General features: G+C 41.9%; 1 non-coding gene across 1 annotated transcript; it reads left to right on the top strand.

The window, feature by feature from the left end:
* Positions 1-15,507: 15,507 nt before the first annotated feature.
* LOC112255597 lies at positions 15,508-15,562 on the top strand. Its single transcript, XR_002954319.1, has one exon. It is a non-coding gene; the product is annotated as a U7 small nuclear RNA (small nuclear RNA).
* Positions 15,563-15,796: the final 234 nt, after the last annotated feature.

The following is a 15,796-nucleotide window of genomic DNA, read 5'->3' as shown; positions in this document are numbered from 1 at the left end:
CCATTCTCCGTTCTGTGCTTGAAGTGTTCCTTCTCCCCTGGACACTCTCGTCTCTCTGCCTCTGACGGCACACTGTTTCTCTCTGATTGGCTCCACCTGACTTTGCCATTTCATTAACACTGTGACCCCAGACCATTCAGAGCCCGCTGTGCTCCTGGTGAGAGCCCTCCCAATTAGTCTAGCAAATAAGATGTGTGATTTGTGTTACACTACAATAACACCTCAGCCGCCGTGACTCTAGACTTCGGTAGCACGTCACCAGAGGCTGTCCAGGCTAGAGGTGACCCTCAGTTAAAGCAAAGGGGAGGTTGCATTAGGGGTGACTGCCGCACATTCTTCTTGATACCCTTCTCACATATTATTGTACTTTTCTATGACAATAGAAGGACTACCAGCCTATCTCTGTGTGGGAAGCACATATCTGATAGACGTATATTTAAATGTCTGTACGAGGACGAGGGGGATAGGATAGGATACATGAGAAGCTATTTTTTTCCCAGCTTTGGCCCCAGATGGCCAGCTAATTGTACTGGGAGCCTGGAGCAGCCCACTATTAGAGTGAAATGAAGATGGATGAGGGGGAGGGAGGGGTGAACATGGCTAATTTGAGAGACACCCGCTCTGGCTCGTCAGCGCACGTGGAGCAAGGTGCATGCTGTGCACCTCCCCTCCTGTCTCCGTTTCAGCAGCCTGGTATAAGTGAGTAATAACTGTTAGCAGATAGGGGGTAAGGGGGTAAGGGCCGTGAGGGGCACCAGGAAATTAGAGATTAACCACTGCAGCGGTAGAACTCTTGACAGGTTTCCACTGCAATTAACATAATATAAATCATGATGTTACTCACTGTAGAAGAACAGAGGAAAGTGTACACTAGCAATTTGCCTTAACAGTTGACCTCAGGAGTGACCATAAAAGCTCATTTGCATCTACTTTTTTTCTTTAATCTGCCCTTACTCCCACAAGGTCATTCTAAGGACAGGTATCTAAAGAGGGAGAGGGCATCGAATGAAAGGAGTCTGTTTCTCAGTCTCCATGCCTCTTCCTGGACTCACCTGCACTCTACCTTACCTTGATGGACTCTTTTCTTTCTTAGGAAAGGTCAACCCCACGGAGGCTGCAGTGAGAGTAGTTAGCCACCACTAAATGCTCGGTGTGTGTGTGTTTGTGTGAGTGTTAGGACTGACCACATTTAGTCGACTGGTGGAGTGCTTGGTCGATAGGCTGTTGGTCGACTGAGATTTTCTTTAGTTGAGCAGTCACAACAACACAACAAGTTGTGGCACACGAGACACCTGTCTGATTCCTTGAGGAGGCCGCAGGGACGGCACGGCCCAAGACAGGTATCGACAACCTAAGACACGAGTGCTGCAAGGGTATTTGATAAAATAAGTGAAATTGCATTTGTTTCGAAACTGCATTAGTTTTCCCTAAATTGCTATTGCTTTGGACCTATTGCATTTGACAGTATTCCTTAGAACTACAGTATGTGTGAAGACAATGCGTCTTGGGTATAATTTAAAATGTTGAGTTAAGAAGGGGAGTGTGGCTATGATGCACAAGGTGCGTCTCTCTCCAAAATGCGCTCTCTACCATCACTTTGTGTGCATTCATTGTTTCATAACTTCATTGTGTGCCCTTTGATTGTTAGCGTCTATGAATTCACCATTACATACAGTGAGTACATCACCAGTTGTACATTTACCGTTAATTCCCACCATTTTTATCAACAATGTTTCTTTCGTTTTACAGTCATTTCTGTTAATGCATTCAATATATTATTAATACAGTCGTTTACCGTTATCATTGTCAGAGTGGACACTTGTTTGCAGAGCTCGTAACCTATGCTACACTTGTGAGAATCAATGATTGAATTCCATTGTATTTTGTTTGGAGTGCTCCTGTCCATGTTGAGTAGGGACACACACCTGATTACGTATAGAAGCAGGCTATCTGGCCTGCGCACAAATGTGTAAAAGGTGCCCATTTAGGGATGTCTGATAATATTTTGGATTATCTTAACTCACCACCACTAATGCGCTGTGGAGCTTCTCAAAGTATTTTTTCTTCACCTCAAACAGCAAGTGAACAAAGTCTGTTTAGACATACATTAAATCCAATCAGGATTTTTCTTTGCTGGTCTTTGGGGAGATACATCTAGCTAGCTAAGTCAGCCATTGGCTAGGCCATCAGAAGCTAATAAAGGCATCTGCCATTCAACTGTATTAGGGCAAAATTTGGGAGTGACATTGGAATCAACCAATCACATTTTGACTGAATGGGTGGGACCGTTTTTACAAAAACTTATGGAAACGTCTACTTTCTTGAAGGCCAGGTCGCTGGGCAATAGAGAGCTAGCGTTGATGTCGGCTAGTTTGCAGCAGGTCTGTTGGCTAATTTGTTAGCTTCTCCCTTTTCAATAATAACTTTCAACAGGATGTTAAGTTTAAAATGATCTGGTGCTTGCTGTTGTTAGCCATCTCTTTGAAAATAATTTGTGTGTGTGAAACATTGTTGCATTTCAAGTGGAACTGACAGCATTTTAGCTCAATGAAATCGTATTAAAATCGGTTAATTTTACACCCCCAGGGAGAATATGACTCCTTTTTAAAACATTTTCTGACAAGCGACTACTTACATATGGTCATTTTCACATTTTCATAAATTCTTACAATTTTGGGGAATTACGTATACTAAGGCATTTGTGAAAGTTCTACAGCAATAGAGTGGGAAAGCGGCTGTGCGTTGGACAATTAATAGACACTGTAGTAAATAAAACAAAATATAAACATCTGTCTTGTCCAGGACTGGAGTCCACACAGACCGGTGCGCTATAGCCAAACAGAACTAGTGTAGGCCTTTATACAAACAAGCCATTTGCCACACGGCCTGCCATCATTCACTTTGAACTGGAATGTGTGTTTACAGGTAGTTGCAACAGCGCGACTTCATAGAATTAAAACGGATTTGCCAAAAGCCACAAAATACACCCGAATGGATTTCTGCAAATATGCAAACACCACGGGAGTGCTCTTACATTTGGGAACTTTACAGTCCTATTGATCAAACAACCATAAAAAGATAGGCTCTCTCTCCCTCAGTTATGCACATCAACAACAACATCAACAACTAATCCTAGCCAGAGCAAGATGAGCTAAAATCTAACGAAGGAACATTAGACAAACCCTCTCAAACTTGTTCAGCTAGTTGGCGGTCAACATTGCACTGAAACGATGGGGAATTGTAGCCTCCTCGTCCTTCTGCAGCTTGCCTGCCAATGCAAGCATGTCTCAACCAAGCACACAAGCTAGCTAGCTACTTCCAGACACAAACGAGAGAACACCTCACCCTGACCATTTTACTCACCCTAAACAGAGCTGGTTAGGCTGTTTACATGTTATCTAGAGCGTTCTTGACTATTACTTTTTGCCTACGTTTACTGACACCGGTCATATTCAGCGGGTGTTGCACGTTTGTAAATTCATCAGTTGTTCTGCACTCTAGTACACTCAGACGAGAGTGCTCTGAAATCGGAGTTGAGTGGTACATAGCCAGAGTGAATCTTCCCGAACACAAGAGATATGCTAACTGGATAACAGTCGTTCAAGTTCTGGCTAGCTAACCACACGACATCTGCATCTCTAGCTGTGACTATAGTCACCGAAAAATGATTTGAGGGGAAAAAGTCAGTCACTCACCCATTCCTCCAATGGCATGGCATCCTGCTAGCCAGCTATCTAGCTAACGTTAGACTCTGTGTTTTTAGCTCGCTACATAAATAGATATGCTAGCCTTATGACTGACTTGTGATCATTGCCCTTGCTAGTTTGATTGTAATTGACATTCCCAGCCTTAGTTACATTCGTCCGTTTTTGTCCAGAATATTGAGTCATTGAAACTGTGAAACAGTTGAAAGTTGAAACATTGAAACTGTGCATCCCAAATGGAGGCAGCAAACAGGCCAGCTGTGATTTACAACCTGGTGGCAATATTTTTTGGACTACCAACAAATGTATTGGTGAATCATATTAATCATGCATTGAACTGCATCCATCTATGCCTTAGTGTACGCCATGGAACATTGAGTCAAATATAACCTCATTTTTTAAATAAAAAAAAAAAAAAAAGTATTTCTCCATTATTTTACCAGGTAAGTTGACTGAGAACACATTCTAATTTACAGCATCAACCTGGGGAATAGTTACAGGGGAGAGGAGAATGAATGAGCCAATTGTAAACTGGGGATAATTAGGTGACCGTGATGGTTTGAGGGCCAGATTGGGAATTTAGCCAGGACACCAGGGTTAACACCCCTACTCTTACAATAAGTACCATGGGATCTTTAATGACCTCAGAGAGTCAGGACACCCGTTTAACATCCCATCTGAAAGACAGCACCCTACATAGGGCAGTGTCCCCAATCACTGCCCTGGGGAATTGGGATATTTTTTAGACCAGAGGAAAGAGTGGCTCCTACTGGCCCTCCAACACCACTTCCAGCAGCATCTGGTCTCCCATCCAGGGACCGACCAGGACCAAAGCTGCTTAGCTTCAGAAGCAAGCCAGCAGTGGTATGCAGGGTGGTATGCTACTGGTGAACTCATATAGTTGGTTATGTAGCATAAATTGGGAATTTGATATTTTTGACTGATATTATGATTGTCTGCTTGTTCCATATCGGCAAAGTATTTAAAACACTGTTAGTTCCACTTTAAACTTTAGGTCACCGGTTACTTTGTGCTTAAACATGACATGTTATTTGCAATGGGAAGTAATAGTTGTACATTTCCATTGGTTGTGTTTTTGTATTCTTATGATTGGGACCTACTGGCTTATGTACATATTTATGGACTGCTTATCCTTTAACATCATGCTGTGTGTGACTGCGGTCTTTCCGTCAGCCCCATGAAGTGGTGCCTGGAGAAGTAGGTGTACTCAAATTTTGCCAAAAAATTCCCAAACAGGCTGCCAAGGAAAGGAACCCTGTGGGAAAAATTTGAAATGTTTCTTTTATTTTTTGTTATTTTGACATTTTTTTCACCCCCCAATTTCATGGTATCCAATTGGTAGTTACAGTCTTGTCTCATCACTGCAACTCCTGTATGGACTCGAGAGGCGAAGGTCGAGAGCCGCGCGTCCTCCGAAACACAACACAACACAACCCAACCAAGCCGCACTGCTTCTTGACACAATGCCCACTTAACCTGGAAGCCAGCCACACCAATGTGTCGGAGGAAACATCGTACACCTGGCGACCGTGTCAGTGTGCACTGTGCCCAGCCCACCACAGGAGTCACTGGTGCACGATGGGACGAGGACATCACTGTTGGCCAAACCCTCCCCTATCCCGGACAACGCTGGGCCAATTGTGCGCCGCCCCATCGTTCTCCCCGGCTGCAACAGAGCCTGGATTTGAACCCAGAATCTCTAATGGTACAGCTAGCACTGCGATGCAGTGTTTTAGACCACGATGCAGTGTTTTAGACCACTACGTCACTCGGGAGGCCCCAAATCCGAAATGTTTCTGTACATTTTTGTGATTTTTACTATCAAAATCACACTTAAATAATTTATTTTAAATTAAAGAATGCTTAAACCACATCAAACTGATTGGGTGGGCCTTTCAGGGCCTGGATCCCCAATGGGTGGGCCTGTGTTCACCCAGGTCCATCCATGTCTACGCCCCTGATGCAAACAGCTCATGATGACAGTTGTGCATCACAAATAGCCTACTAACCAACACTTAAGACTAAACTTTTTGTATACCTGGTTAGCATACCCATTGTTGCCATTTACTGGTAAATATCATACGTTGAAACGTTTTCCCTACCCTACCGGCTACTGATGTCATTCTTCTGTGTTCTGCTCCATGTCAAAACCAGTTGAGAGCTGCATGCTCTTGCTGCCTGCAGATGATATTCCTCTGAAACTAGGCTACAGTATGTGTGTGGCGTGCAAGTGAAGTATTCACGTGCTTTGTGATTGTGCAGGCTACTTTGTGCATGATTCTCTGTTGTGCTACATACTTGATAAGTCCTATACCTCCACTACACTACTTTGATATGCATCAGTAGGGATTAAGAAGTGAGTATACGCAATGCAAACTGAAAAAAAAAATGGGTATACGGTTTATACCTGCGTATGTATACCCTCCACTACACCACTGGCCCTTTGTGTTGTACAAAAAGTGCACTCACCTACATGAGTGTGGCGGTATTACGGTTGCTGTCCTTTCAGAATTCTTTCAGAACCTGTCACACACTGAAGGCCTATAGGTTCGCTTCAGGCTGACCGCGAAGCGGTTTCACGCACTGACTGAATGGAAGCTGAGTTTTTTTACTCAGCTGGTCGAGGAAGATATTGAGAGTCCTCACTGCCCGACAGAGTACAAATGTATCTGACACCGAGACAAGATCGAGACACTAGATATGTGGTCTCCAGTACTACAACACTGGGGACAGCCCTGTGGAGGGTTCTCTCTCCAAGGGACTGAGAGAAAAAACAGCAGGGTGTGTACAGTCTGATGGTAAGTATTAAAGTACTTCTTTGCCTTTGCAATTAAACTAATGATGTTTTGTGTTAATGGTGGTTTGAATGTGTGATGCTGGACCATGGGCATGCAGATCCATTCTGCGACCCCAACAGTTTCCAGTATGGAACCGCTCACCTCTGTCTGTCTGCAGTGCATGCCAGAGGTTAGTGAAGTCTCCGAAGTCAGGGGGGGGCGAGGGGTGTCGTATCCACACACACGCACGCACGCACACACACACCTCGCCTCCCTACAGCCGGAAGCGGGTCCTCTAATAAGTGAATGGTGTTCACCTGTACCTTCTGCGCACGCCGTTTGTCAGCTCTCTGGTTCTGGTGATAGATTCGGCTAAAGTTGGACACGATGACGGGAACAGGCAGGGCGATTACCAGCACCCCGCTCAGAGAACAGATAGAACCAAAGATCTTCCCCGCGATCGTCTTGGGCACCATGTCCCCGTAACTACAGCAAGAGAGAAAGAGAGAGGGAGAGGGGGGATAAGAGAGGGAAGTAGGGAAAGATGAAATACTGTATTGGATACATTTAAAATGCAGTCTACAGTTCTCACACCGTACGTGTGGCCATCCAAAGGGTCTGGGGCCATCCAAAGGGGCATCTGTGTGTGTGTGTCTGTGTGTTGAGATGCTCTCTACCATTTGGCCAGGGGGCTAAACCCATATCAGCAACTCCCTCTTTCATTCCCAGCCTTCCCTTTTGTTTCTTTCTATGCAATTACATGTTGCTCTCTCAGTTTCCTAGGCTGGGGCTAATTTGATTATACAGGTGGAGGAAGCAGTGACAGGCAGGCTCAGTAAGAGGTGGCGAGAGGCAGCGAGATAGAGGCGCTATCTGGGCTGCTCAGGCAGGGCACAACAAAGTCATGCCAGTGGGCAACGTGCCAGGGAGGTGCCAGTGCAGGTCCCCTGTTGTGAGCACAGGGGAACAAATCACTTTATCAATGGGCACTTCAGGTACAAGCTCTCGTGAAGGCAAGCCACATCAGAGGTGTGTGTGTGTGTGTGTTTAGGGGGGTTAGGGTGTTGAGTGTTGAGTGTTGGCAGACCTATTCAGAATCAATAAACCAGGAAAAGCCCTGTAATGCAAAAACCAGTTGTAGAGTTGGGAGAATGGCTGCAGAGACACACAGACCAGGTACATTACACTTGGTTTGACTTTCATCCTCTCACTATTTTACTAGAGTACTCATGCCAGACACATCCTTTGACTTAAAAGGTCCAAAACAGCCATTTTTATATCAATATCAAATAATTTCTGGGTAACAATCAAGTATGTTGCTATGATTGTTTTCAGTTAAAATGGTCAAAAATAAACAAAAATAGCTTCTTGGCAAAGATCAATTTCTCAAGCTAGAATTTAGCAAAGACTGCCCGGGAGTGGTCTGAGTGCGGAGGGGAAAACTGAAAACTAGCTAATTTACCACCTGGTGATGCCACCAGGCAGGCCAAAACTCAATCTTACCAAATTTCAGGTAGTCTTGTCAAAAAGCTCTGAGGTTGGAATAATACTGTGAAAATTATGATAATGCCATTTTAGTGTGTAAGCTGTTTGAAAAGACTACCTGAAATGTCTGCTTGTTTTGGTAAGATGAAGTGCACTGGGCCTTTAAACTTTCCTCCCCACTGCTTCCTGCAGAGATTGGACTCCTAACAGATAGCCCATAGGCTGTTGACTTCACTGCCCCTCAGGGGACTCTCCGGGCCTGAAGGAACACCACTGATGTGGGCTCTGGTATCAAACTTTTCCTGACGGGCATTATCTCACACACCCTCTCCATTTCCAAATATCCTGTATGGCCTGTCATCTGCAGACTCCCCCTGCCTACCACTCTCACTGTTAACCGCCCGCCGACTTCCAACCTCTGGAAAATAGAAACACAATTCTGCCAGCTGTAGAAATGTGTGTGAGCCAAAGTGATGTTCCCTCAAATCCTTCCTATCCCTTCCTGCAGTATTTGAAGTTGACATTCTCCTTTTTCTCTGAGCTAAATGGATGGCAAATGGTATGCTTTAATAATAACCAACAGGTACTCCTAAAAAAGACAGCTTTCTTCTACTTTCTGTCTTGTGCTCCTTTTTCAGAGTGAAGCGTTTTAAGTCAAACTTTTTAAGCGCTCTCAGCCGCTAGGCTATCTGCCACCTACCACCTTTCCATATAGCGCACTACCTTTGACCAGAGGTCTGTCTATGTGCAATTTATGGGCTCAGGGCTAAAGTAAAATATCCAGAATATGGTGTAATTTGAAATGCAGCCAGAGTCAGAATCCTTTCCCATCAATCTCTCAGCTGTCAGAATGGAGTCTCAGAGCTGCAGCATCTCTGAAGCATCGAGACGGGCATGTTGTGTTGTGTCCTGGCTGTCAAGTGGTGGATCTCTCAGTCCGTGCTCTCTGTCTTTCTGTCTGTCACTCTATTATTGATGACACCCCCTCGGCTCTGTCTCTGCATGACATCTCTACAGTCAGACAGAAATGTGAAAAAAATAACCCCTCACGAATAGTTCCCTCTCTGGGTTTAGTGAAAGAAAAGTAGGCATTTTGAACATTCCTGGCAGTTCTGATCGGGTCAGTTTAATTTCTTTACTTTTAGACTTCTTTTAGACTTTACGAACTAACAATTTACAAAACAGCAACAATTATATTGGAGGTGGCTTGGAACTCAGGGCTGAAGTAGTTCAAGGGAACTGTGAAGCAATTTGACTGAACTACAGTGTGATTTTCAGACACAAATACATGAACTAGCATCCATTCGACACAACCATGGATGACAGAAGGAATTAGGAGAGAGATAAACAAACAGCTACACTGAGAGAAAGAGAGGGAGAAAGAGAGCTCCTAAACCACATTGTGAATGTCACTGGAATGGAACCTCATTATAAATCAAGTGATTATAATTCATCAGGAACTTAGCAGAAAATTAGACATTTGAACATGCTAATTTATCCAACTCATACAGGTCAATAAAGTGAACATGTGGCAGAGCAAATGGTCTATGGTTAAGATTTTTGAGCGAATGAGCTTCTTCGGACATTATATTGGCATTGTGGGATGATCCATATTGGTATTTTGTATTGTATTATCTTTACAGAGGAATGAGATGAGGATGATGGGGACAAGGAAGTGAATTGTGAAGAAATGTATTCGGTCTGTGTCCGAATTTTATCCGTCCAATTTCTATGGTCTTCATTAAAGAAACGTCGGCAATTGTTTCCACGTCAAAATTGAAATAGTTTAAAGTGGGTTCCCCTTGATTGTATTCTGACGAACATTAAATTATCTAAATTGAATAGGTCACAGCATTTCAAAAATAAACCGCACAACCAAAACAATCCATTTAACTCACTGATTGTTTGGGGACCGAATGAAAGCAGTGGAGATCTGTCAAACATAGTTACAGCTGTGATGTGCTTACAGATGCAGTCTGGGATCTTAAGCACTAACAAATTCGTAACATATTGGATGAAGTAGGACACAAATGTGCACAATTTTCAGGGACTCGTTTTTCCTCGTGAACACTACTTTCAAAACTACTAGCTGGAATTCTAAACTGCTCTGGAGCATCACTAATCAAAACTCTGGCTACTGATGGCAACAATCTGGACACCTATCCAAGGCATGAGTGTGTCATTGGGATTTCAACTACTGTGACAAGTAATCATAAATCTTCACATACCATGAGAGTTATAACATAGACTAGCATGAGAGTTACAACAGCCTAGCATGAGAGTTAACAGACTACCATGGGAGTTATTATAACATAGACTAGCATGAGAGTTATAACAAACTACGATGAGTTATAAGACAGATGAGATTTATAACACAGACTAGCATAGGTGTTATAACATGGACTAGCATGTGAGTTATTATAACATAGTTACTAGCATGATAGTTATAGCATAGACTACTATGAGTTATAAGACTACCAAGAGCGTTATAACAGACTAGCATGATAGCTATAACAGACTAGCATAATAGTTGCCTAGTTAAATAAGAGGTTAGATAAAATAAAAAGTTATAATATATACTACCAAGAGTTATAACAGACTAGCATGCAAGTTATTATAACATACACTACCTTTCAAATGTTTTGGGTCACTTGGAAATGTTCTTCTTTTGAAAAGCTACTTTTTTTGTCCATTAAAATAACATCAAATTGAACAGTAACACAGTGTAGACATTGTTAATGTTGTAAATGACTATTGTAGCTGGAAACGGCTGATTTATTTATAGAATATCTACATGGGGGTACATAGGCCCCTATATCAGCAACCATTACACCTGTGTTCCAATGGCACGTTGTGTTAACTAATCCAAGGTTATCATTTTATAAGGCTAAGAAAACCCTTTTGCAATTTCACAGCTGAAAACTGTTGTCCTGATTTAAAGAAGCAATAAAACTTCATTAGACTAGTTGAGTATCTGGAGCATCAGCATTTGTGGGTTCGATTACAGGCTCAAAATGGCCAGAAACAAAGTACTTTCTTCAAGTCTATTCTTGTTCTGAGAAATGAAGGCTATTCCATGCAAGAAATTGCCAAGAAACTGAAGATCTCGTACAACGCTGTGTACCACTCTCTTCACAGAACAGTGCAAACTGGCTCTAACCAGAATAGAAAGAGTAGTGGGAGGCCCCGGTGCACAACTGAGCAAGAGGACAAGTACATTAGAGTGTCTAGTTTGAGAAACGGATGCCTCATGGGTCCTCAACTGGTAGCTTCATTAAATAGTACCCGCAAAACACCAGTCTCAACGTCAACAGTGAAGAGGCGACCCCGGGATGCTGGCCTTCTAAGCAGAGTTGCAAAGAAAAAGCCATATCTCAGCCTGGCCAATAAAATAAATATTAGGATGGGCAAAAGCACACAGACACTGGACAGAGATATGGATTTTTCTTTGCAACTCTGCCTAGAACTCTACCCAGACAGCTGTCAGTACAGGGTCTGCTATGACCATTTCATCACTGGTAAATCAAGTCAGAATTTCTCTCTCTTTAGAGTTTAGTTTAGCTGTTATGCTAACCAGGTGTTAAAAAACACTACAGTAAGTTAGCTTGTAGTCTAGCGATTAGCATGTGTCGCAAGTTTAGGGAAAGCTATCTTATCACCATAAAAATGCCCCTTTATATTATGACAAACAAAGGATTGCATGCCTCTATCATCCCATTTGCAGACTAATGTAAGCCTACTATTCCTAATGTAATGAGTAGATTGGATTATGATAATATAGGCTATTAATAAGCGTGTAGTCGCATAGGCCATATCAGAGAAGTTTCTTTCCGTTGCACAGGAAGACATTGTCTTGAATGCAAGCATGTAATCTAGGCCCGAGAAGGGGTCCTGGCTAAACGGGATCAAGCTTTTGTCAAATTACCGTAAAAAGTATTTTTTTAAATTGCATCTCAGATAACCCTAACCCTTTTCCTAACCTTAACCTAGATGTAATCTTTATGTGAATGAATGAATGAAATGAAACACAACCGAACACTTAAGTTCCCTGATAGTGTAGGTGACCTGAGGAAGTGATGTTCTAACATCAGGAGTGCTTTTCATTTGTTTTATGTCCTACAGTAGGTTCAACCAGCTGACCTCTTATCAAAACATCCATGTCGACTGGATTCCCACTGAAGATGAGCAATGCTGCCGCAGCATCACTTTCTACTTCTACTTCGTCCTTTTCCAGATATGAAAGGAGACATCCCTCAGTTGTACAATTTGGTTTTCATACTGTATGCTGTGCTTTGGTCAAAATGATTCTGTTGTGTCATTTGTGTAGAGCACCTTCTCGCCGTGACAAAAATACCCCTTTTAAACCATATGAATATATCAAATGTAATTTTGGAACGTGTAAAATACTATTGTTTATGTTGTAAACATACTGTACTTTAATATGCTATATTGTTGTACGGTGAAAAGAAAAGTATTTTGTCATCTCTGCCTTGCCTAGCTCCATCGAAAAAGCTGTATTTTTTTATTTTTATAGCTCAAATATTTTCTTTCTTTTACAATTTAAACACATTTAGCATAGACGATGTAATTGTTGTGGTAGTCTGAGGCAAACCATCTTCATTATTACAGTAGCACATCCAAGTACCAATCAGACCTTTTGGGAGAAAAGTATCTGGTATTGAACTTGGTGGTAGTAGTTGTGTGTATGTTTTAAGATAAGGATTCCGTCATCTCCTGCTTCCATACATTTCACCACCTAGATTACAAGGATTGGATTTGCACTAAATCCTTTCATGTCAACACAAGGCATGTACAAAATCCAGTATAAGGATTAGCCTCATATACATTATCTGCTGGTATTGTTTTTAAAATTGAGAACATATAGCTGAACACTATGTAAACAATGTGTGAGTTAAGCTATTCTCTGCTTCAGATGCACAATGTCAAGGCTGCATTGCAAATGTCCATAAGCCTAATGCCATCATATTGTAGGCCAGTGGTTCCCAACTCCGGTCCTCGAGTACCCCCAACAGTACAGTTTATTGTAGCACCGGACAAACACACCTGAATCAACTTGCCAACTAATCATTAGGCCCTCTGAGTTGAATCAGGTCTGTTTGTCTGGGGCTACAACTAAAATGTGTGCTGTTGGGGCTACTCAAGGACTGGAGATGGAACCCATTGCTGTAGGCCTATGGCTGCATCATTTGCAAAATGGGTTCACATGGCTGATAGCCTGAAAAATAGTGACAATCAAATAACACTAATTGGAGAGCTCATGACTGAACAAAAAGGTCATGTTCATTTGAGAATACAACACAGAAACTGACAAATTAGAGACAGATTCCCTTCCTCTCTTTATTGCAGGATTGTGATCTATGATTAATCAACATAGACACAAGTTCATCTTGAATAATAGTTCACAATTAAAACAAGTTAAAACACTTCAAAGAATCAACACTATTTCACATCATTTCCAAAGTGTAAAAGTAAGCTAACTCGTATGTAAAAGGTTAGACATTTGACTAACAAGCCTATTATTACTAAAGGATCATTTCAGGTGAACAAAACAAAAGTCAAAAACAAAAGGTGGTCAACCTCGCTCCACTGATTCCTGCTCTACGGGAGGGGGGGGGGGGGCAGACTTCTGTTCCAGCCCAGCAATAGCACACTTGATTACTAACTAATTAGGTTTGTTACATTGAATCAGTTGTGTTAGTGCTGGGCTGGAACAGAAGCCTGCACACCCAGAAGGGTTGGTCTGCTCCAGTTGTAATAGATTTATACATTGTGTGTTACTTTTAAACCTTATTTTTTTGTTCACAAAATGTAGCTACACATATAATCCATGTACCCTTGTTCTCTTGGAACATTCATTGGGACCTCTTCATCTGCAGACAGGGTTTTACAGCTCTCTGTATCGGAGGACAGAAAACATCCCAAAAGAAACAGGCTGCATTATACTCAAATTAGACAGCACTGAATATTATGTTGCTCTATCTTTCTGGTTTCAGTTTCTCTCGCTAGGGATGGGAATTTAAGAATATGTTCATAATGTCCTCCCACAAAAGGTACTTGCCCAATCCAGAGTAGTTTACTCTTCCTTCTGACAGCTGGAACTGCTAGCTAATCATGTCACCCTATTCCATGGCTGTTAGCTAGCTATCTAGCTACAAATGCATTCAGAGTTACAACGATACATAAAGATAGCTAGCTAACTAGCTAATATGAAGTTAGCAAACAGTTGGTATTTAATTCACTTAGCTAGCTATACAGTATGTAAAGTTAGCTAACTAGCGAAAATTAGGTTAGCAGCTCATTTGAGTTAGCCTGCAGACTAAGTTTCTATAGCAAGCTAGCTAGCTAATAATACATCGTTTTTGATCATTTTCTAAATATATTTACTTACTTGAATAGGTTCTCCCAATGCCTCCGTTTTCTGGGTCCTTGGAAAAACTAAAGTGGTAATTCTCCCGAAGTTTCCACAGCCAGCCATGTGGACCATTGGAGAACTTCCACCAGACTTTGGTCTTCCAACATGGCGCCTGGTGCGGTTGCTACAGTAGGTGATTTGTGATGCAACTGCAAGCCCTCTGTAATAGATTTTCCAGAAACAAATAGAAGATCTATCTGTCTACATTAAATTAACATAATCTTGATTATATCAGTTGCCTGAAAATAATAAATCACCGAAATAAAGGGCTTTCATCATTTGTAAGGGGTGCGTACTGGCGGCAAAGAAGTCAGGCGCAGGAGAGCAAAAACTGTGTTTACAACGGAGCAGTTTAATAATAAAAACCAACGGAAACAGAACAAACAATCAATGGGTACAAAACCCGTCGCACACCAGATAAATGTGCACATGCACTTACAATAAACAATTCCGGACCAGGACATGGGGGGGAACATATGGTTAAATACACAACATGTAATGATGGAATTGAAACCAGGTGTGTGGGAAGACAAGACAAAACAAATGGAAAATGTAAAGTGGATTGATGATGGCCAGATCACCGGCGACGCCGAACGCCGCCGAACAAGGAGAGGAACCAACTTCGGCGGAAGTCGTGACATCGTTAAAGAATTGGAACATGTGAAAGGATTGAAATAATAAGAATGTACTTTCGACAAAGCAAAGATATAATCCAAATGTGCGGGTGAAGAAATTATCACTGTCTGTTCTTGACCTTTGTGACATAGTTTACCCACAAAGAAATCATGATCATGTGTAGTATTTATTATAGAATTTCGTAGTAAATACTACAGTTTTATCTGCAAAAACCACTGCAGTAAATACTACAGTAATTTCTGCCAAAAAACTAGTGTCCGCTAAAACACTAGCATTTTTTAATGATAGTAATACTACAGTATTACATTTAATACCACACCAGTTTGTCACCCATAAGTGAGAAACCTACATTCCAAGTATAGACCACGTATTGTGTTCCTTACAAGTTATAGAAAAAAGCAGAAACTCTAAACTATCCATTCAGACTAGTTATACCTACCTACAGGTTATGAAAAAAATGCTCTTTTAGTATTTGTCCAGTAGGTTTCCTCAAGGAGAAAGCCCCCACTTATATGTCAAAGAGAATACTTTTTTTCAAAAAGCCTAAAGAAGGGCAGGCTGGCTCCATCTCAGTGTGCTTCAATCTATAGCTAGAGGACTCCTGATTTCTCCAGAAATGATAAGTATAATTTTTGTCAACAGACTTGTTATCTAGTACTGTCTTTTTGCTAGCTAGGGCCATATACTTTAAGTGCTGACTGTCTTCTGAGTAATCTACTTGTTGTGTGATCTGCTGACTG

This window comes from Oncorhynchus tshawytscha, linkage group LG07, assembly GCF_018296145.1.
Source record: "Oncorhynchus tshawytscha isolate Ot180627B linkage group LG07, Otsh_v2.0, whole genome shotgun sequence".
NCBI classification, from domain to species: Eukaryota; Metazoa; Chordata; class Actinopteri; order Salmoniformes; family Salmonidae; genus Oncorhynchus; species Oncorhynchus tshawytscha.
This window is presented reverse-complemented; position numbering and strand designations above follow the sequence as displayed.